At 42.2% G+C, this 22,500-nt stretch overlaps 1 protein-coding gene across 1 annotated transcript in view; it reads left to right on the plus strand.

Moving 5' to 3' along the window:
- Positions 1-22,500, plus strand: part of LOC133563715 (uncharacterized) — a 390,671-nt gene that overhangs the window by 301,632 nt on the left and 66,539 nt on the right. Inside the window, exons 5-6 of the transcript XR_009809088.1 lie at positions 644-757; positions 834-935. The gene's annotated coding sequence lies outside the window, so the exon portion shown is untranslated. The remainder of the gene's footprint in view (positions 1-643; positions 758-833; positions 936-22,500) is intronic.

The following is a 22,500-nucleotide window of genomic DNA, read 5'->3' on the forward strand; positions in this document are numbered from 1 at the left end:
CTGAAGTGTGTAGTCCAAAGACTTTCTGCACAGTCAGTTGCTACACAGCTCCAAACTTCATGTGACCTTCCAATTAGCCCACGTGCAGTACGCAGAGAGCTTCATGGAATGGGTTTCCATGGCCGGGCAGCTGCATCTAAGCCATGCATCACCAAGTCTAATGCAAAGCATGGAATATGCAGTGGTCGTCGTCGGCGATCACTCGAAACAAGTATTTTTGTCCTCCTGTTGGTGGGTCCTTAGGGGGAATGCCTGTGTGTGGAATCTTTTAAAGTGGGGAGACTGGTGCACAGACAGCCACCACATTGTCCTTGGCAAAGAGGAAGCAAGGGTCCATTGGCATGGAGACCAAGACAATTAGGGGACCATCTCTGCTGCAGCCTTCTTCCGCCTTTGTGACCGTTGTGGAGCTCCTATGCAACCACTTTGTTGTTGAGGTATTTTTTTGACGAGGGACTCCAACGTGACTTCTTCGCTGTGGGGGAGCTGTATCCGGTGGCAAGGGAAACCCAGGACAACTGGCACCTCCTCACAGCTGCAGTAGGCTGCCGGGGCTCCGGTCTGTCGGAGGACCGCCTATGGTGCGCCTACCAGCACTTGCTTTTCTCTCAAGGTTTGCTCCCCTATCCTTTTGTCTTCCCAGACTAACCCACAAGACTCTAGAGCAGTGGAGACACCTTCTCTGGACTGACGAGTCACGCTTTTCCATTTGGCAATCTGTTGGACCAGTCCGGGTTTGGAGGTTACCAGGAGAACGGTAAAATTCGGACTGCATTGTGCCGAGTGTGAAATTTGGTGGAGGAGGAATTATGATGTGGTGTTGGTTATTTCAGGAGTTGGGCTTGGCCCCTTAGTTGCAGTGAAAGGAACTTCGAATGCTCCAGGATACCAAAACATGTTGGACAATTCCATGGGATGGCACCTCAAGTTCATATGTGAGTAAAGGCAGGTGGCCAAGTACTTTTGACAATATGGTGTATGTCTGAGTCCAACTGCCTTGTTATGATCCGCGGCCCGGATCATATATTGTGTTGGTGTTTGAGTCCTTTTGTGTTTTGCCGATCGTTTTGGACTCTTCCTGTTCTTAGTTTTTGCACTTCGGGTTTGTTCTGTCACCATGGTTGCATATTAGTTCCACCTGCTACTCGCTGTTTACGCATTGATTGATTGATTGATACTTTTATTAGTAGATTGCACAGTACAGTACATATTCCGTACAATTGACCACTAAATGGTAACACCCCAATAAGTTTTTCAACTTGTTTAAGTCGGGGTCCACGTTAATCAATTCATGGTAACGCACACCTGTTATTATTGATTACTGCCCTATTTAAGCCTGCCCCTTTTGGTCATTCGGTCTCGGATCCTAATTTGCCTTACCCAAGTGACGTATGCTTCTCTATGTATTTACTCGCTAGTTTTCGCGCTACGCTTCGTTTATCCCTAGCTCTCATGCTAGTTGTTTTGTTTTCCTTTTTTGTTCCTTTGTGCCAAGTGTAAGTGTTGCTGTTTGTTTCCCGAGCACCCATGCTAGCACCTTTTGTTTGCCTTTTCTGCCTAGCACCAGTGTTTTTGTTCTTAGCCTGTTTTTGAGTGAAATAAATCTTTTTTTCTTACCATTCGCTGTGTTCTTGCCCGAACGCATCCATGGAAGAACAAATCCGCCATCACTATGCCCAGCAAACGTCACATGCGTTACATATTTCTGTGGTCTTCCATGCTACCTGTGTTTCACCGTGACCCTGTTACAGTCATTTTCAGTATCACAATGATATCGCAGCATGACATTGAATTCCTGTAAGCTCTTTGTGGTTTCTTCGCTGCTGTGATTGAAACGGCAGGATTGGCTTTTTTAGTTTGCTCGACATTGTCTTTCTGTCACGGGTCCTGAAGCGCTGCACCTCTCAGCATGCTTTTGGATGCATGAATGTCAACGTGCGTGGATGAATGCTGTGCAGCTCAACCCGCAGATTAGCCACCGTGAATCTTTGATGAATGGTATTGACTTTAATGCAAAATTATTTGCCTGCGGTTTACCAAATCACAACATCATTAGTGTCCGCAGTTTCTGAATTTCCGCGTGCAGTTGTGGTTTTATACGCGTGTCAAAGTAAACAAGGAAGTGTGTGATGCTCAGACACCTTTGAATTACAATTAGCTCAATCGCAATACAGTGGAACCTCAATTTATGAACTTATTTGGTTCTCAAACAGGGTTTTCAAATAGAAATGTTAGGAAATGTCTCTATAAGAAACAATGGAAACGTACAGAATGGGTTACAGCAGGGGTCCCCAAACTCTTTGACTTGGGGCCCGCGTTGGGTTAAAACAATTAGGCCGGGGGCTGTGCTGTGTGTATATATATATATATATATATATATATATATATATATATATATATATATATATATATATATATATATATATATACATATATATATATATATATATATATATATATATATATATATATATACATATGGTATGTATGTATGTATGTATATATATATGTATGACCTCTCTGGTCCATCACTCAAAGATGTCTAAGTGCAACGTAAAAACGATTAACAGTTCCTATTGTTACACGACGGGAAAGCAGCCGATATTTTACGCTCTTCACGTCCATTTTGTTCAATATTTTCACACTATTTCATAAAACTATTTCAGTTGTTTGTAGCACAAGCTATTTTATTGATTTTCAAACAATATTTCTTATCTAAAAGTTGTTGTTCTTTTGAACAATTGTATTTTTGTTGTTACATGTTGTAGTTGTGGTGTTTTGGGTGGACCAAAAACAGATTCAATTGATTTTAATTGATGTCAATGGCTGGGTTTGATGTGAGATTTAAATGTTTAGGGGTTAGTGCGTCTGCCTCACAATACGAAGGTCCTGTGTAGTCCTGGGTTCAATCCCGGGCTCGGGATCTTTCTGTGTGGAGTTTGCATGTTCTCCCCGTGACTGCGTGGGTTCCCTCCGCGTACTCCGGCTTCATCCCACCTCCAAAAACATGCACCTGTGGACAGGTTGATTGGCAACACTAAATTGGCACTAGTGTGTGAATGTTGTCTGTCTATACGTGATAGCACTGCGATGAGGTGGCGACTTGTCCAGGGTGTACACCGCCTTCCGCCCAAATGCAGCTGAGATCGGCTCCAGTGACCCCTCCGTGACCCCAAAAGGCCAAAGTGGTAGAAAATGGATGAATGAATGGATGTTTTGAATTACAAGCTTGGCGGTGCAACTATCTGAGCGCTTAAGTTGAGGTACTACTATATAACAGAACCAACCTGTTACTACAGAGATTCCATATACACTTTTATGCCAGTAAATAAATGTCAAATGTAACTTAAAATATTTTCTTGACAGTTAATGAATATGTATTTTAATGGTGTAAAACATTACCTTTAGTAGTTTCCAGACAAAATGCATGCACTACCCAGATACTGCTTAGTATTAGTTAGCGTGCATCCTCAGTGGAACATTCAGAAGCTAAAAAAAGTATTATGAACTGTATTGTTTAAGAGTAAATATGTATGTTTTGAATTACAAGCTTGGCCGTGCAACTAATCGAGCTCGTAAGTTGAGGTACTACTATATATCAACACCAAAGTGTTACTCTAGAGATTCCATTTACACTTCAATGCCAGTAAATAAATGTCAAATTTTACTTAAAATATTTTCTTGACAGTTAATGAATATGTATTTTAATTGAGTAAAAAAAATACCTTTTCCAGACAAAATACCTTCACTACCCAGATACTGCATAGTATTAGTAAGCATGTACCCTCAGTGGAACATTCAGAAATGAACGGTACGGTTTAAGAGTAAATAGAAAAATCCTTTTCACCATATGTGGCATTACAGCCTCGCATTCTGACTCACCCAGCAGTAAAAGGTGCGTAAATGCTAATGCTTACTTTAAAGTGTCGTTATCCTTACAGGAACGAAACTAACATATTTCTTCTATTGCAGTTCATATCTCTGATAGAAACTTATCGTCTCTTCATTAGCTAATCACTGCATTTTGGGAGTGAGCCCCTTGTTTTCCCTCAATATCTTCTTATAGTTTTAAACAGAGGAAACATCTGCTTTACTGCCGTCCTAACTGCTCTCGACACACACACACACACACACACACATACACACACACACACACGCTGCATGTCTTCCTCCCATCCTAATCCTGTCTTAACCACCAGCCTCTTCTTACAGTAGTTTGTGCAACATTGCCACGAATGTTATTCCGTCCTCCACCTCTCTGGTTTATAGTGAACATACAGTATCAACACCAACCGTGTGGTCTACCACCATTGCTGCTGTCCTTGTAATATCAATAAAATAACATTTTCCCGTGTTCCATCTACCTATTCATATCTGTAGGTGCACCTGTGTTACTTAGCAGAGAGCTACAAAGTCAACCAGTTCTGACATAATTGATGTTCGACAGAGCTGAGGTAAAGAAGTTCAATTTCCAGCTTAGAGTTGAGAGTAGGACAACGGTCACGTTTTGTAATAAACAGGAGTCACGAAAACAGACGCAGGCTGTGTACTAATAACACGACAAGACTTAAGTCAGCCGCAGGGTTCTTTGTTTAGTCTGGTTGTCAGGTGCAGTGGTTGGCAATACAATAACAAAGAAGGTATACGACAGACCTGGGCAAATTAAGGCCCGGGCGCCGTTGAGATTTTCAATCTGGCCGATAGATGTTATGACGTGACTGGGCCGGCAAATTGTTTACACGAAGGAAAAGCGGACGCGACGACAGGCTGTCCTCAATCAGGTCCGCACGGACCTGGAGGGGCCGTGCCTTAGGTCCGGCTGGAAATCGGGATAAAATTAGGGAGAATGGTTGTCCCGGACAATTTGGAAGGGTTGGCAAGTATGTACAAACCCCGCTTCAATAGGAGTTGGGAAATTGTGTTTGATGTAAATATAAACAGAATACAATGATTTGCAAATCCTTTTCAAGCCATATTCAGTTGAATATGCTACAAAGACAACATATTTCATGTTCAAACTCAAACATTTTTTTTTTTTGCAAATCATTAACTTTAGAATTTGATGCCAGCAACTCTTGAAGTTGGGAAAGGTGGCAATAAATACTGATAAAGTTGAGGAATGTTCATCAAACACTTATTTGGAACATCCCACAGGTGTGCAGGCTAATTGGGAACAGGTGGGTGCCATGATTGGCTATAAAAACAGCTTCCATGAAATGTTAAGTCATTCACAAACAAGGATGGGGTGAGGGTCACCAATTTTTAAGCAAACTGTCGAACAGTTTTAGAACAACATTTCTCAACCAGCTATTGCAAAGAATTTTGGGATTTTACCATCTACGGTCCGTAAAATCATCAAAAGGTTCAGAGAATCTGGAGAAATCACTGCACGTAAGTGATGATATTACGGACCTTTGAGCCCTCAGGCGGTACTGCATCAAAAACCAACATCAAAGTGTATAAGAATATCACCACATGGGCTCAGGAACACTTCATAAAACCACTGTCAGTAACTACAGTTGGTCGCTACATCTGTAAGTGCAAGTTAAAACTCTACTATGCAAAGCCAAACCCATTTATCAACAACACCCAGGAATGTCGCCGGCGTCGCTGGGCCCGAGCTCATCCAAGATGCACCGATGCAAAGTGGAAAAGTGTTCTGTGGTCTGACGAGTCCACATTTCAAATTATATTTGGAAACTGTGGACGTGGTGTCCTCCGGAACAAAGAGGAAAATAACCTTCCGGATTGTTATAGGCGCAAAGTTCAAAACGTAAACGTAAAGTTCACTGAACGTAAGCGATTGCGAACCTTTAATCCCTCCGGCGGTACTGCATCAAAAACCAACATCAGTGTGTAAAGGATATCACCACATGGGCTCAGGAACACTTCATAAAACCACTGTCAGTAACTACAGTTGGTCGCTACATCTGTAAGTGCAAGTTAAAACTCTACTATGCAAAGCGAAAGCCATTTATCAACAACACCCAGGAACGCCGCCGGCTTCGCTGGGCCCGAGCTCATCTAAGATGGACTGATGCAAAGTGGGAAAGTGTTCTGTGGTCTGACGAGTCCACATTTCAAACTATATTTGGAAACTGTGGACGTGGTGTCCCCTGGAACAAAGAGGAAAATAACCATCAGGATTGTTATAGGCGCAAAGTGTAAAAGCCAGCATGTGTGATGGTATGGGGGTGTATTAGTGGCCAAGACATGGGTAACTTACACATGTGTGATGGTATGGGGGTGTATTAGTGCCCAAGACATGGGTAACTTACACATGTGTGATGGTATGGGGGTGTATTAGTGGCCAAGACATAGGTAACTTACACATGTGTGATGGTATGGGGTGCATTAGTGCCCAAGACATGGGTAACTTACACATGTGTGATGGTATGGGGGTGTATTAGTGCCCAAGACATGGGTAACTTACACATGTGTGATGGTATGGGGGTGTATTAGTGCCCAAGACATGGGTAACTTACACATGTGTGATGGTATGGGGGTGTATTAGTGAACAAGACATGGGTAACTTACACATGTGTGATGGTATGGGGGTGTATTAGTGCCCAAGGCATGGGTAACTTACACATGTGTGATGGTATGGGGGTGTATTAGTGCCCAAGACATGGGTAACTTACACATGTGTGATGGTATGGGGGTGTATTAGTGAACAAGACATGGGTAACTTACACATGTGTGATGGTATGGGGGTGTATTAGTGCCCAAGGCATGGGTAACTTACACATGTGTGATGGTATGGGGGTGTATTAGTGCCCAAGACATGGGTAACTTACACATCTGTGAAGGCACCATTAATGCTGAATGGTCCACACAGGTTTTGGAGCAACATATGTTGTCATCCAAGCAACGTTATCATGGACACCCCTGCTTATTTCAGCAAGACAATGCCAATCCACGTGTAACTACAGCGTGGTTTCGTAGTAAAAGAGTGCGGGTACTTTCCTGGCCCGCCTGCAGTGCAGACCTGTCTCCCATGGAAAATGTGTGGCGCATTATGACGCGTAAAATAGGACAGCGGAGACCCCGGACTGTTGAAGGACTGAAGCTCTACATAAAACAAGAATGGGAAAGAATTCCACTTTCAAAGCTTCAACAATTAGTTTCCTCAGGTCCCAAACGTTTATTGAGTGTTGTTAAAATAAAATGTGATGTAACACAGTGGTGAACATGCCCTTTCCCAACTACTTTGGCACGTGTTGCGGCCAATTATTATTTGCTAAAAAAATAAAATAAAGTTTATGAGTTTGAACATCAAATATGTTGTCTTTGTAGCATATTCAACTGAATATGGCTTGAAAAGGATTTGCAAATCATTGTATTCTGTTTATATTTACATCTAACACAATTTCCCAACTCATATGGAAACGGGGTTTGTATGTGTGTGTATACTTACGATATATTTTTTTAAAGGATGTCAGCATTACAACAAGTTCCAATAAAACCCCTCAAAAGGCTTATTATCTTCAAAGCAAAGATGTGTGGGACCTGGGAAGTGGACGACATCCAAGGATGTTTGTTGTTGCTATGTCAGATCACGTGGGGTTTTTTTTCCAAATGTATAATAATAATAAGTCCCGTCACCCAAAAGAGGCACTACAAGGTCGCTCCTTCCCAGACATGGCGGTGGGAAGGATCGATGAGTTTCCCTCAGGGGACCGAGCGACAGAGCCTCCCTGGTATTTAAAAACTCTCTTTGGATCGACTGGCTTTTCCACTTCCGGTCGTTCCCCATGTAGGTTTTTACTGTACGATGAGAGTCTCATCACTTGACAATAAGACTTTGATAGTTTCCCCTTCGAAGCTTCTGACGTTTCTTGCAGGCGTTCTGTTTTGAAGCTGCTATTTAGACTGGCAGGTGGTATGTTTGCCTCAGGACCAGAAAAGTCATTGACTTCATCACTTTGGTCTGCCAGGGAGTCCTAAATCTAAAAGGACTTTATGGATAGGCTCATTGTCCAGAAGGGGAAACAGAATATTGGTTAAAAATAAAACATGTTATAGTGGGGGTTTTGATACATAAACAATAGAACGGCTAAATTGGGAAATGTTTCTCATTCAGTGAATACATGTTTTGTTTTGTTTTTATTCCTGAGTTATTTTAGCGTCATCAGCTGATCTGATAGCCTCCACGCCCTAAATAGGCCCGATGACGAAAGAGCATGGGAAAAATAGCTGCCATGGTGAAAACTGCTGGGAACAGACTGAGTTCTCATTGGTACCAGTGCAAGGCATTGTGGGATCTGGGTGCATAGGACCAGCAAACACGGCTAAGAAAAGTGCAGACCATGCAGAATGAAACACACTAAAACGTACTGAGTTATTTTGATAACCCAACTTATGAGTTGCTGCTGTTGAATTTTGGACTCATTTTTATGAATACCATCCATTTTTGGGGGTTATATTTTGTGGAAGTTCTCTTCCCGTGGGTCCTCCCGACCACAGAGCATCTCCAGGCGAGCCCGTTTCATTCATATCGAGACCGTTTTTGTTCTGACCCAACCACGCAGGGTGTCTCTGTTTGTGTCTTTCTCTCCCTCCGGCTGCTCCCTTTTTAACAGAGCGACAGGTGTTTAAATAACCAGGCCCAGGTGGGCCATCCATGCACCTGTCGCTGACCTCAAAGCCGGTCCTGGCACACCCCGCTTCGCTGCAGGTCCGCGGGCCACGCCTCCCCTCCACGTATGAGTATTGGTTTAACTCAATTTCTGGGTTTTCAAAATTATGAACCATTTCTAGGTTGTTTTTCAACGAGTAATGCTCTTTTTTTATTAAAACGATTTCTTGAGGGGAATTTTTATTATGTATTAATATCATTAACATTATTTACAATCACCCAACATTGAGTTAGCATAACTCGAGCTTTGGATAGGTTGATTGGCAACACTAAAAGTTGGCCCTCGAGTGTGAATGTTGTCTGTCTATCTGTGTTGACCTTGTGATGAGGTGGCGATTTGTCCAGGGTGAACCCCGCCTTCCACCCGAATGCAGCTGCGCTCCAAAAGGGGCAAGCGGTAAAAAAAAATGATGGATGAATGGAGTTTGGTTGGGAATAACCCAACATGAAGTTATCATAACTCAACTTTTTGGTGAATTAATTCAACGCCAAAGTTGGGTTCAAAAAATGAACCCAAAATGTTGAGTTAAAATAACTCAAATAAGGGGTTCGTGCTTTTCTGAACCTGGTGAGTGTTACCGGAGTGTAGGTCCGTGAGGTAGGCAGGTTAGTCGGGGACGATAGAGAGGCGTCAAAGGTCTGTGTCCAGGCGGGAGGTCGAGATTCAAGATGTAGTCGGGGAAGCAGAGGGAACACGGGGAGACGAGACGCACAACTCGTGACGCGGGAACGGAGGTCTGCTGTTGGATCGACAAGGAGGACACGAGACGATAAACACGACGAGGGAGAAAAAACACAGACAGCAAAAGAGTGCGCAAAGAACTGACGTGTTGGCTTACTGTACTGAACAGGTAGGTACGTTCTGGCGCGGGATAGCCGGTTGTGCAGGCTTATGATGGCAGGTCTCATCATCAGCTTCAGGTGTGCTGATTGCCGGCGATTGATTGCAGCTGCTTGCTGCTGCTCGACTGGCATGCGCCTGGCGCGCTCCTGGGGGTACGCCCAGCGCAGCGCACGCATGGCATTAATCTCATTAACATGATTTACAATCACCCAACATTGTGTTAGCATAACTCAACTTTTGGGTTAAATGATTTAACCCAATAGTTTGGTTGGGAATAACTAAAGATGTCCGATAATATCGGATTGCCGATATTATCAGCTGATAAATGCCTTAAAAATTTAACATCGGAAAGAATGTAGGGAGAAGTACAGAGCAGTTGCGTCTCCCAATTTCCCAACCCTCCCGATTTTCCCGGGAGACTCCCGAATTTCAGTGACCCTCCCAAAAATCTCCTGGGGCAACCATTCTCCTGAACCATATTTTGGCTGTGCTTAAAGGCACTGCATTTGTGTGTCGGCCCAGACACAAGTGAATGCAATGCATACTTGGTCAACAGCCATACAGGTCACACTGAGGGTGGCCGTATAAACAACTTTAACACTGTTACAAATATGCGCCAAACTGTGAACCCACACCAAACAAGAATGACAAACACATTTCGGGAGAACATCTGCACCGTAACACAACATAAACACAACAGAACAAATACCCAGAAACCCTTGCAGCACTAACTCTTCCGGGACATTACCATATACACCCCCCGCGGCCACCTCAACCCCGCCCACCTCAATGTCCTCATGCTCTCTCAGGGAGAGCATGTCCCAAATTCCAAGCTGCTGTTTTGAGGCATGTTAAAAAAAATAATCCACTTTGTGACTTCAATAATAAATATGGCAGTGCCATGTTGGCATTTGTTTCCCTAACTAGAGTTGATTTCTTTTGGAAAACCTTGTTACATTGTTTAATGCATCCAGCGGGCATCACAACTGAATTAGGCATAATTATGTGTTAATTCCACAACTGTATATATCGGTATCAGTTGATATCGGAATCTGTAATAAAGAGTTGGATAATATCGGATACCGGCAAAAAAGCCATTATCGGACATCTCTACTTTTATGTGAGGTAGTTTAATTCCACGACTGTATATATCGGTATCGGTTGATATCGGAATCGGTAATTAAGAGTTGGACAATATCGGAATATCGAATATCAGCCAAAAAGCCATTATCGGACATCTCTACTTTTATGTGAGGTAGTTTAATTCCACGACTGTATACATCGGTATCGATTGATAACGGAATCGGTAATTAAGAGTTGGACAATATCGGAATATCGGCAAAAAAGCCATTATTGGACATCTCTACTTTTATGTGAGGGAATTTAATTCCACGACTGTATATATCGGTATTGGTTGATATCGGTATCGGTAATTAAGTGTTGGACAACATCAGATATCGGCCCAAAAAAGCCGTTATTGGACATCTCTAGGAATAACCCAACATGAAGTTATCATAACTCAACTTTTTGGTTAAATAATTCAACGCAAAAGTTGGGTTGAAAAAAATGTACCCAAAATGTTGAGTTGAAATAACTCAAATAAGGTGTTGATGCTTTTCTGAACCAACATTTTTTAGTGTGCAGTTCATGCTTGCTCGGCTTCACTTCGCTCGGAGCTTGATTGATTGATTGATTGATTGATTGATTGATTGATCGAAACTTTTATTAGTAGATTGCAAAGTACAGTACATATTCCGTACAATTGACCACTAAATGGTAAATGGTCCCAACTCCCGACTCCAACCACCGTGTCTCGCTCCGGCTGCTGCTAATAAAGGCGGTGATTAGATAACAAGCCCACCTGGGCCATTTATTCACCTGTCGCTGTCTTCGAGTCCGTTTTTTTTGATTGATTGAAACTTTTATTAGTAGATTGCAAAGTACAGTACATATTCCGTACAAATGACCACTAAATGGTAACCCCGGACTAAGTTTTTCAACTTGTTTAAGTCAGGGTCCACGTAAAACAAATCGTGGTAAATGAGGAGCTGTGGGCACTTTATGTCCTATTTGTGTTATTCCACAATCTACAATGTCCATTTTTTATTTTTTTATAAATCCCCTAACGTCTGCAAGAACAGCGGCGGCCCGCATTCCGACATACCAGCCTGATGGTTGGCGGCCCATTAGCGAGGCCCAAGTGGAGGAGCCCACCCAGGGTTGCCCACCCTCTCATGCCCACCTTCGGCCTTCCTGTCCAGCCCTGGCTGTGGATCAGAGGCAGGCCGCATGTCAGGGGACATGGCTAATGATGGCCACATCCATGCCATCCCTTTCAAGCCCATGCCCAAGAGCACAATTTGACTAATGCTATTTCCTGGAGATAAGATGCAAACTAGCCCATTTGACTTGTCCCCCCCTCCTCAGAGATTCTGGTGGTGAGGGGATTGCTGGCTCCGGCAAACTACGTGACGAAGACAGCGCTCTGTTACATCATCGCCATCTGATTAGATGGAAGCTTCTGCCCCTGCCTGGTGGGCACACAGCTCAAATAATAGTGGAATCATATTACTGTGAACAAAACATGTTGGTTACCCCTCATTGACCGCCATCAGTCTCCCTCAGGCCCTAAGTGGCTTAATCGAGACTCTTTTACTGGATTATTTTACTCACCCAAGACTGTCCTAATTGTTGCCATCTTAATTTCAGATGGTTGGGGATTTTCACTCTTAACTTATGCCACTCCTTAATAAGGTGTGCCTTAATATTGACTTAAAGTCCTACTGAAAGCCACTACTAGCGACCACGCAGTCTGATAGTTTATATATCAATGATGAAATATTAACATTGCAACACAACAATGAACACATGAAACACTTAAAGACCTACTGAAAGCCACTACTAGCCACCACACAGTCTGATAGTTTATATATCAATGATGAAATATTAACATTGCAACACATGCCAATACGGCCACTTTAGTTTACTAAATTACAATTTTAAATTTCCCGCGGGTTGTAGCGGACATATTAGCCCAGCACCATACACGGCTAAAAGTAGTCTCTTTTCATGGCATAATTACACAGTCATTTGGACATCTGTGTTGCTGAATCTTTTGCAATTCGTTCTATTAATAATGGAGACGTCAAGGAAGAATGTGGCTTGCAGCTGCCTTTAGCACCGAAACACAGCCAGTGTTTCTTTGTTTGTTGTGAAGCTTTAACACAGAGCGGTCAAGCGAACAATGTTTCTCTACGTCAACCAGCAAGTTTTTGGATGGGAAAATTGTGATATTAAGTCGACTCTTACCGGAGACTTCAGTAGATTATGCGACATCATCCTGCAGCTCAAAAAGGCAGCTGTGATCTCGGCTCCTCTGCGTCTCTCAGAGACACTGGCATTTACCGCAGCCATCCGACTTTCAGGGTTGACTTTATAATCTCACTAAGACACTATTAAAACAAGAAGCAGATAACGGATTTTCCAAAATGATCTTAGTAAATGTGTAGAATTACATCTGAAACGGTCCCACTGCCGTCGCCTGGAGCCGTCACCTTTCCTTTTTTTTTGTTTGTTTTTGTCTTCACACTAACTTTCCTCGTCCACAAATCTTTTATCATCATTTAAATTAATGGGGAAATTGTCGCTTTCTCAGTCCGAATCGCTCTTGCTGCTAGTGTCTATGATTATAAACAATGTTCAGATGTGAGGAGCTCCACAACCCGTGATGTCACGCGCACATCGTCTGCTACTTCCGGTACAGGCAAGGCTTTTTTATTAGCGACCAAAAGTTGCCAACTTTATCATGGATGTTCTCTACTAAATCCTTTCAGCAAAAATATGGCAATATGATGAAGTATGACACATAGAATGGAGCTGCTATCCCCGTTTAAATAAGAACATCTCATTTCAGTAGGCCTTTAATTGTTGCATAACCCTTAAATAATACATAAAGGGGACCTATAATGATTTAAATCTATGTTTAAAGTACTCTGTTGTGGGCTAGAAACGCTTTATCGCTTGTCCCTGTTGGGGTCACAGGGTGGGCTGGCCTATCCTGATTAATGTTTGGCAGGGGTCACCAACGCGGGCACCAAGGCGGGCACCAGGTCGCCCGTAAGGACCAGATGAGTCACCCGCTGGCCTGTTCTAAAAATAGCTCAAATAGCAGCACTTACCAGTGAGCTGCCTCTATTTTTAAATTGTATTTATTTACTAGCAAGCTGGTCTCGCTTTGCTTGACATTTTTAATTTTAAGAGAGACAAAACTCAAATAGAATTGAAAAATCCAAGAAAATATTTTAAAGACTTGGTCTTCACTTGTTTAAATAAACTCTTTTTTTTTTTACTTTGCTTCTTATAACTTAAAGATAGACAATTTTAGAGAAAAAATACAACCTTAAAAATGATTTTGGGATTTTTAAACACATATACCTTTTTACCTTTGAAATTCCTTCCTCTTCTTTCCTGACAATTACAAATGTAAAGCCCACCAGACTGCAGCAAACTTATGGTGCCTCTTTGGTTCAACTTATCTTTGTGAATCAGCCTTTTGTGACATGAACTTCATCAAGAACAAAGACAGAACACACCTCACTGATGCACATCTGCAAGACTCCCTCAGAGTTGCACAGCAGAGTACAACACAGCAGTTAACACTGACAAAGAAGCAGATTGGTGTCCAGTTCAAAGTGTGACATGAGTTATTTAAACATTTGAGAGTTGACTTTTGTATTTGACATGAGTTATTATTTGTACAAACATGGTGCAAAGTAATTCATGATTTGTTAAAAAATGTTGGTGACTAGCTAGTTAAAATGGGATATTGTGATTTCACAAGACTGTCTTAGAAGTGATCATTTAAAAATGTTCAATTTGAAAAATGTGTACTTGGAAAAAATATTAAAATAAAGTGTTGCATATTGATATTTATCTCTTTCTATATATATATTTGTTGTGGAAATCATTAAGATGATCAGTGTTTCCACAAAGATAAATATCATTAATTATTAATAATAACATAGAGTAAAAGGTCAATTGAGCAAATTGGCTATTTCTGGAAATTTATTTACCGTATTTTTCAGACTATAAGTCGCAGTCTTCTTCACAGTCCAGCAGGGGGCGAGACCCGGCCAAACAAAAAAAAATGTAAAATAAAAATAATTATTTTTATTTTTTTATTTGATTTTTTTTTTTTATAGTTTGGCCAAGTTTCAAACCAAACTACAAAATAAAACGCAACTTATAATCCGAAAAATACGGTAAGTGTGTATCAAACTGGTAGCCCTTCGCATTAATCTCAGTAGAAGCATTTAAGTCTCACCTTAAAAGTCGTCTGTATACTCTAGCCTTTAAATAGACTCCCCTTTGAGGCCAGTTGATCTGCCGTTTCTTTTCTTTTTCTCCTGTGTCCCGCTCTCCCTTGTGGAGGGGGTCCGGTACGTCGTCCGTGGCCGTCGGATCGGGCCGGGCCCCCTCCGCGGGGGGGAGTGGGATGTGGGAGAGGGGGAAAAGAAACGACAGATCAACCCAGGATGGACCGCTCGTCCAGAGTCGGGACCCAGGATGGACCGCTTGCCTGTGTATCGGCTGGGGACATCTCTGCGCTGTTGATCCGCCTCCGCTTGGGATGGTTTCCTGCTGGCTCCGCTGTGAACGGGACTCTCGCTGCTGTGTTGGATCCGCTTTGGACTGGACTCTCGCGACTGTGTTGGATCCATTATGGATTGAACTTTCACAGTATCATGTTAGACCCGCTCGACATCCATTGCTTTCCTCCTCTCCAAGGTTCTCATAGTCATCATTGTCACCGACGTCCCACTGGGTGTGAGTTTTTCCTTGCCCTTATGTGGGCCTACCGAGGATGTCATAGTGGTTTGTGTTATGGTTTGTGCAGCCCTTTGAGACACTAGTGATTTAGGGCTATATATTTAAACATTGATTTATTGATTAATTAATCAGTACCCAAGAAGTAGCTCTTGGTTTCAAAAAGGTTGGTGACCCCTGATGTATGTTATATTCTTTGGTGTAAATTTGGGGAATATTTTGCCCCACGGTCACATTTATAACCCGTTTTTTTTAATCCGTCCGTCTGCAAGATGTTCGATTCCGGAGGCGCTCCCAGATTGCAAATGAAACCACGCCCACCCTGTCTAAAAGCACCATGATTTATCTTTTGAAAACGTACAATGTTTAGATATACAAAACCCAAAAGCAGTGAAGTTATAAATAAATACAATGATTTGCAAATCCTTCTCAACCTTTAATCAAATGAATAAACTTCAAAGACAAAGTACTTCAGCCCATATTCAACTGAATTGACTGCAAAGACAAGTTACTTAATCCAACTGAGAAACTTTTTGTTTTGCTTTGTTGCAAAATATTAGTTCATTTGGAATGTGATGCCTGCAACATGTTTGAAAAAAAGCTGACACAAGTGGCAAAAAAGACTGAGAAAGTTGAGGCATGCTCATCAAACACTTATTTGGAACATCCCACAGGGGAACAGGCTAATTGGGAACAGGTGGGGGCCATGATTGGCTATAAAAGCAGCTTCCATGGAATGCTCAGTCATTCACAAACAAGGATGGGGCGAGGGTCACCACTTTGTGAACAAATGCGAGAGCAAATAATCAAACGGTCTCAGAACAACATTTCTCAACCAGCTATTGCAAGGAGTTTATGCATTTCGACATCTACAGTCTGTAATATCATTGAAAGGTTCAGAGAATCTGGAGAAATCACTGCACGTAAGCGGCAAGGCGGAAAGCCAACATTGGGCTGTCTTCTTCTAATGGATTTATTACGATCTTTGCAAGCTGGTTCACGTTTGCTGTGGTCTGGAACAACATGGCCCATAAACGACTATGAGAAATGCGGTAAATATTACATACAGATAATGTGTCTTGAAACATGCAAATACAAATTAAATACTCAAAGGAAATTAAAAGAGCTCATATATACCTACAAACAAGGCATAATAATGCAATATAATAATAAATAGCATGTTAGCATGGATTAGCTTGCAGTCATGCACTGACCAAAATGCCTGATAAGCACTCCAGCAAATCAATAAAATAAACAAAGCTCGCCTTTGTGCATTCACGAATGCACAGCATAAAACATTTGGTGGACAAAATGAGACAAAGGAATAGCATAAGACACGTCTTTCTGTGGCAGCATCGGAGAAAGTTGTACACGTGAATAAACTACGATGAGTTCAAGTATCGCTGAAATTATTTGGACAAAACAGTGCTTGCATCAGAGAAGCATGTATAACATAAACAGTGGGATTTATAACAATTGGGAATGTTTGTGTCATGTTTGTTCTCCTCCAGAAAATATATATATATCTTTTTCCATATTTACACATCTCTGAAAGAGGTCCGGGGAGCCACTAGGGTGGCGATAACAAAGGGGATGATCATGAGTATCCAACATTGTTGAGATAAAAATGATCCTAGGTCCCCTTTAAAGGGTCATACTGTGCAAAACACACTTTTCTGGCTTGTTGGCCCCTGTTTTTGTGGTTTGTGTATACGGGACCGGGCTGTCGGAACCGGGGGGGAAGGTAATGTCATTCTAAGGGCCCACAGCCAGCTCCCAGTAGCCTCTGTATGACAAAATAAAGATGCATACACTGAACTAACGAATGAATCCGAATTAAAAGAAAGCCACAAGTCACACAGTTTTGTAATTTGAATCATTTCAACAACTCCCTTAAAGGGGAACATTATCAAAAATCAGTTCCAAGTGGCTTGTTGTATTTTTTGAAGTTTTTTTCAAAATTTTAGTGGTCCCGGAATATCCCTAAATAAAGCTTTAAAATGCCTTATTTTCGCTCTCTGCGAAGACACTGTCCATTTCCCTGTGACGTCACACAGTGCTGCCAATACAAACAACATGGCGGTTACCACAGCAAGATATAGCGACATTAGCTCGGATTCAGACTCGGATTTCAGCGGCTTAAGCGATTCAACAGATTACGCATGTATTGAAACAGATGGTCGGGGTATGAAGGCAGATAGCGAAAACGAAATTGAAGAAGAAATTGAAGATATTGAGTGAATAGCTATTGATGCTATTCGGCCATAGCGTGGGTGTACCTAATGAAGTGGCCCATAGCATGGCTGCCTTATTAGCATCGCCGGTAAAATGTGCGGACCAAACGATCAGGACTTTCGCATCTTGAGACACTGGAGCAACTTAAATACATCGATTGGTAAGTGTTTGTTTCGCATTAAATGTGGGTATCTAGTTTCAAATGTACATACAGCTAGCGTAAATAGCATGTTAGCATCGATTAGCATAGCATGTTAGCACCGATTAGCTGGCAGTCATCCGTGACCAAATATGTCTGATTAGCACATAAGTCAACAACATCAACAAAACTCACCTTTGTGATTTGGTTGACTTAATGGTTGCAAATGCATCTGCAGGTTATCCATACATCTCTGTGCCATGTCTGTCTTAGCATCGCCGCTCAAATGTGGAGACACTCTGGTACATTCAATGGGGGTCTGGTGGCAGACACTTTGGCATCTTTGGGCCAATGGTGCAACTTGAATCCCTCCCTGTTAGTGTTGTTACACCCTCCGACAACACACCCACCAGGCATGATGTCTCCAAGGTTCCAAAAAATAGTCAAAAAAACGGAAAATAACAGAGCTGAGACCCGGTGTTTGTAACGTGAAAATGAAAATGGTGGGTGTGTTACCTCGGCGACGTCACATTCTGACGTCATCGCCTCCAGAGCGATAAACAGAAAGGCGTTTAATTCGCCAAAATTCGCCCATATAGAGTTCGGAAATCAGTTAAAAAAATAGATGGTCTTTTTTCAGCAACATCAAGGTATATATTGACGCTTACATAGGTCTGCTGATAATGTTCCCCTTTAAGGCTTCTTTTTAAAGTGAGCGCTAGAGAACTCCGGCAGATTAGGAAGGGCCGCAAATAGCCGGGCCAGGAATAGGAGAAGCAGAGCAGGGGCCCCGGACATCAAAACCTATTTGGTGAGAGACTAAAACTACCGAGGGTTGAAACAATTAGCCTACACATTACCTTTAATGTTGGACTCTGGAGCCTCTGTTAGCTGTCATCTGACAAGTCGCCTGTTGACTTCAAAAAAAAAAAATCAGCAGTTCATTGTATAGCAGCGGTGTGATTATTAGTTTAACGCTGTTGGACAGACCTCCATTATGCACCCATTCATGCAGAGGCTTTTGATTGATTGATTGATTGAGACTTTTATTAGTAGATTGCACAGTACAGTACATATTCTGTACAATTGACCAATAAATGGTAACACCCCAATAAGTTTTTCAACTTGTTTAAGTCGGGGTCCACGTTAATTAATTCATGCTATATTGAATTGTATTATGATGCATTCAAGTTCTCTTTAGTAATTAATAGTTACTGAATAAATCCCTTCATCAGATGCTATTAATTAGTAATTATGAGCATCTGACTAATGTATGTTACGTTATCAGGATGTCTGCAATGTGGTAAAATGCGTTAGTAGTGGAACATTGGAAAACTTAAATACAAAACGGTTAAAGTCCTACTGAAAGCCACTACTAGCCACCACGCAGTCTGATAGTTTATATATCAATGATGAAATATTAACATTGCAACACATGACAATACGGCCGCTTTAGTTTACTAAATTACAATTTTGAATTTCCCGCAGTTTCTTGTTGAAAACGTCGCGGAATGTTGACGCGTGTTTGTGACGTCTCGGGTTGTAGCGGACATGTTCTCCCAACACCACACACGGCTAAAAGTTGTCTCTTTTCATGGCATAATTACACAGTCATTTGGACGTCTGTGTTGCTGAATCTTTTGCAATTTGTTCAATTAATAATGGAGACGTCAAAGAAGAATGCTGTTGGTGGAAAGCGGTGGATTGCAGCTGTCTTTAGCAACCAAACACATGTATAACAGTGCAAAATAATGCTCATTTGTAGTGGTCTTTCTTGAACTATTTAGAAAAAAAGTTATAAAAATAACTAAAAACTTGTTGAAAAATAAACAAGTGGTTCAATTATAAATGAACCTTTCCTCACATACTGCGATGAGGTGGCGACTTGTCCAGGGTGTACCTTGCATTCCACCTGATTGTAGCTGAGATAGGCACCAGCGTCCCCCGCGACCCCAAAGGGAATAAGCGGTAGAAAATGGATGGATGGATGGATTTAAAAATAACTAAAAACTTGTTGAAAAATAAACAAGTGATTCAATTATAAATAAAGATTTCTACACATACTGCGATGAGGTGGCGACTTGTCCAGGGTGTACCTTGCATTCCACCTGATCGTAGCTGAAATAGGCACCAGCGCCCCCTGTGAACCCGAAGGGAATAAGCGGTAGAAAATGGATGGATGGATGGATATAAAAATAACTAAAAACTTGTTGAAAAACAAACAAGTGATTCATTTATAAATAAAGATTTCTACACACACTGCGATGAGGTGGCGACTTGTCCAGGGTGTACCCTGCCTTCCGCCTGTTTGTAGCTGAAATAGGCACGAGCGCCCCCCGCGATCCCAAAGGGAATAAGTGGTAGAAAATGGATAGATTTAAAAATAACTAAAAACTTGTTGAAAAATAAACAAGTGATTCAATTATAAATAAAGATTTCTACACACACTGCGATGAGGTGGATACTTGTCCAGGGTGTACCCCGCCTTCCGCCTGTTTGTAGCTGAAATAGGCACGAGCGCCCCCCGCGATCCCAAAGGGAATAAGTGGTAGAAAATGGATAGATTTAAAAATAACTAAAAACTTGTTGAAAAATAAACAAGTGATTCATTTATAAATAAAGATTTCTACACACACTGCGATGAGGTGGCGACTTGTCCAGGGTGTACCCTGCCTTCCGCCTGTTTGTAGCTGAAATAGGCACGAGCGCCCCCCGCGATCCCAAAGGGAATAAGTGGTAGAAAATGGATAGATTTAAAAATAACTAAAAACTTGTTGAAAAATAAACAAGTGATTCAATTATAAATAAAGATTTCTACACACACTGCGATGAGGTGGATACTTGTCCAGGGTGTACCCCGCCTTCCACCCGATTGTAGCTGAAATAGGCACCAGCGCCCCCCGCGAACCCAAAGGGAATAAGTGGTAGAAAAATGGATGGAATGATAGCTGTAAATATACCCCTCCCCTCTTAACCACGCCCCCAACACCGCCCCTCGCCCACCCCCCGACCACGCCCCCCACCCCCCGCCTCCTGAAAACGGAGGTCTCAAGGTTAGCAAGTATGTGTTTTGGGAAGTCTTGACAAGCCAAATGGTCTTGTTCTATTGGCAGATCATTTTGCTGAATTCAAAAAAGATACCCCTTATTTTTGTATGTTATTTTTATTTCCTGTTAATGAACACTGACTTTCTTGCAGTGCAGATTCTGAAGGCAGCGCCCACATCCATCCACGTGCCCTCTGATCCCAATCATTCAGAAATTGAGCCTCAGAGATTTGTATCCTCATCATCCGCCCAGCAATGAGTGTTATCGCTGTTACCCCCCCCCCCCCCCCCCTGCACCCCCCCCCTGCACCCCCCCACTTGCCTCCATCACTTAAGAAGCACAGACATGACAATGCTCATGCACACAAACCTCTCCCTCCATCTCCATTTTGTCTCTCAACAATTATTTTGTGGGCAGGGAACTATCCCCTCAGCTTCAACAGCGCCTGGCAGGCCGGTGGACAAACTTACCAGAATGGAAGTAAAGTGGTCTTTTTCACATGACTTCACCGCTTATTTTTAGTTGCTGAACAAGAGGCCGACTTTAAGTCTTATCAGCTGTGTACACAGAAAATATATATATATATAAATCAAACAAAACAATAATGAGCCGATACAGGAAGTGATGTGTGGATTTATGATTTGACTTTTAACTGCAAACCAATCAGGAGCAACGTTATTAAACACTGACAGCGTCGGACTCCAATTATTTTCATCCATTTTCTACCGCTTATTCCCTTTTCAGGGTCGCGGGGGGCGCTGGCGCCTATCTCAACTACAATCGGGCGGAAGGCAGGGTACACCCTGGACAAGTCGCCACCTCATCACAGGGCCAACACAGATAGACAGACAACATTCACACACTAGGGACCATTTAGTGTTGCCAATCAACCTATCCCCAGGTGCATGTCTTTGGAGGTGGGAGGAGCCTATCCCCAGGTGCATGTCTTTGGAAGTGGGAGGAAGCCGGAGTACCCGGAGGGAACCCACGCACTCACGGGGAGAACATGCAAACTCCACACAGAAAGATCCCGAGCCTGGATTTGAACCCAGGACTGCAGGACCTTCGTATTGGGAGGCAGACGCACTAACCCCTCTTCCACCGTGAAGTCTCCAATTATTTTGTCTGGGAAAATGTTTTCAGCTCAGCTTCTTCCCTGATTTTCATTGCATATATTTTGCATTTCCATCATTCAATCAATCAATATTTATTTATATAGTCCAGAAGTCGGCAACACAAAATGTTAAAAGAGCCATATTGGATCAAAAATATAAAAACAAATCTGTATGGAGCCGCACAAAATGAAAAGCCATATTACATACAGATAGTGTGTCATGAGATATAAATTGTACTATGAGGACTTAAAGGCCTACTGAAATGAGATGTTCTTATTTAAACGGGGATAGCAGCTCCATTCTATGTGTCATACTTCATCATTTCACCATATTGCCATATTTTTGCTGAAAGGATTTAGTAGAGAACATCCACGATAAAGTTGGCAACTTTTGGTCGCTAATAAAAAAGCCTTGCCTGTACCGGAAGTAGCAGACGATGTGCGCGTGACGTCACGGGTTGTGGAGCTCCTCACATCTGAACATTGTTTATAATCATGGCCACCAGCAGCAAGAGCGATTCGGACCGAGAAAGCGACGATTTCCCCATTTGTTTGAGCAAGGATGAAAGATTCGTGGATGAGGAAAGTGAGAGTGAAGGACTAGAAAAAAAAAAGGCGATTGCAGTGGGAGCGATTCAGATGTTATTAGACACATTT

Source organism: Nerophis ophidion, linkage group LG12 (assembly GCF_033978795.1).
Source record: "Nerophis ophidion isolate RoL-2023_Sa linkage group LG12, RoL_Noph_v1.0, whole genome shotgun sequence".
Classification (NCBI taxonomy): Eukaryota; Metazoa; Chordata; class Actinopteri; order Syngnathiformes; family Syngnathidae; genus Nerophis; species Nerophis ophidion.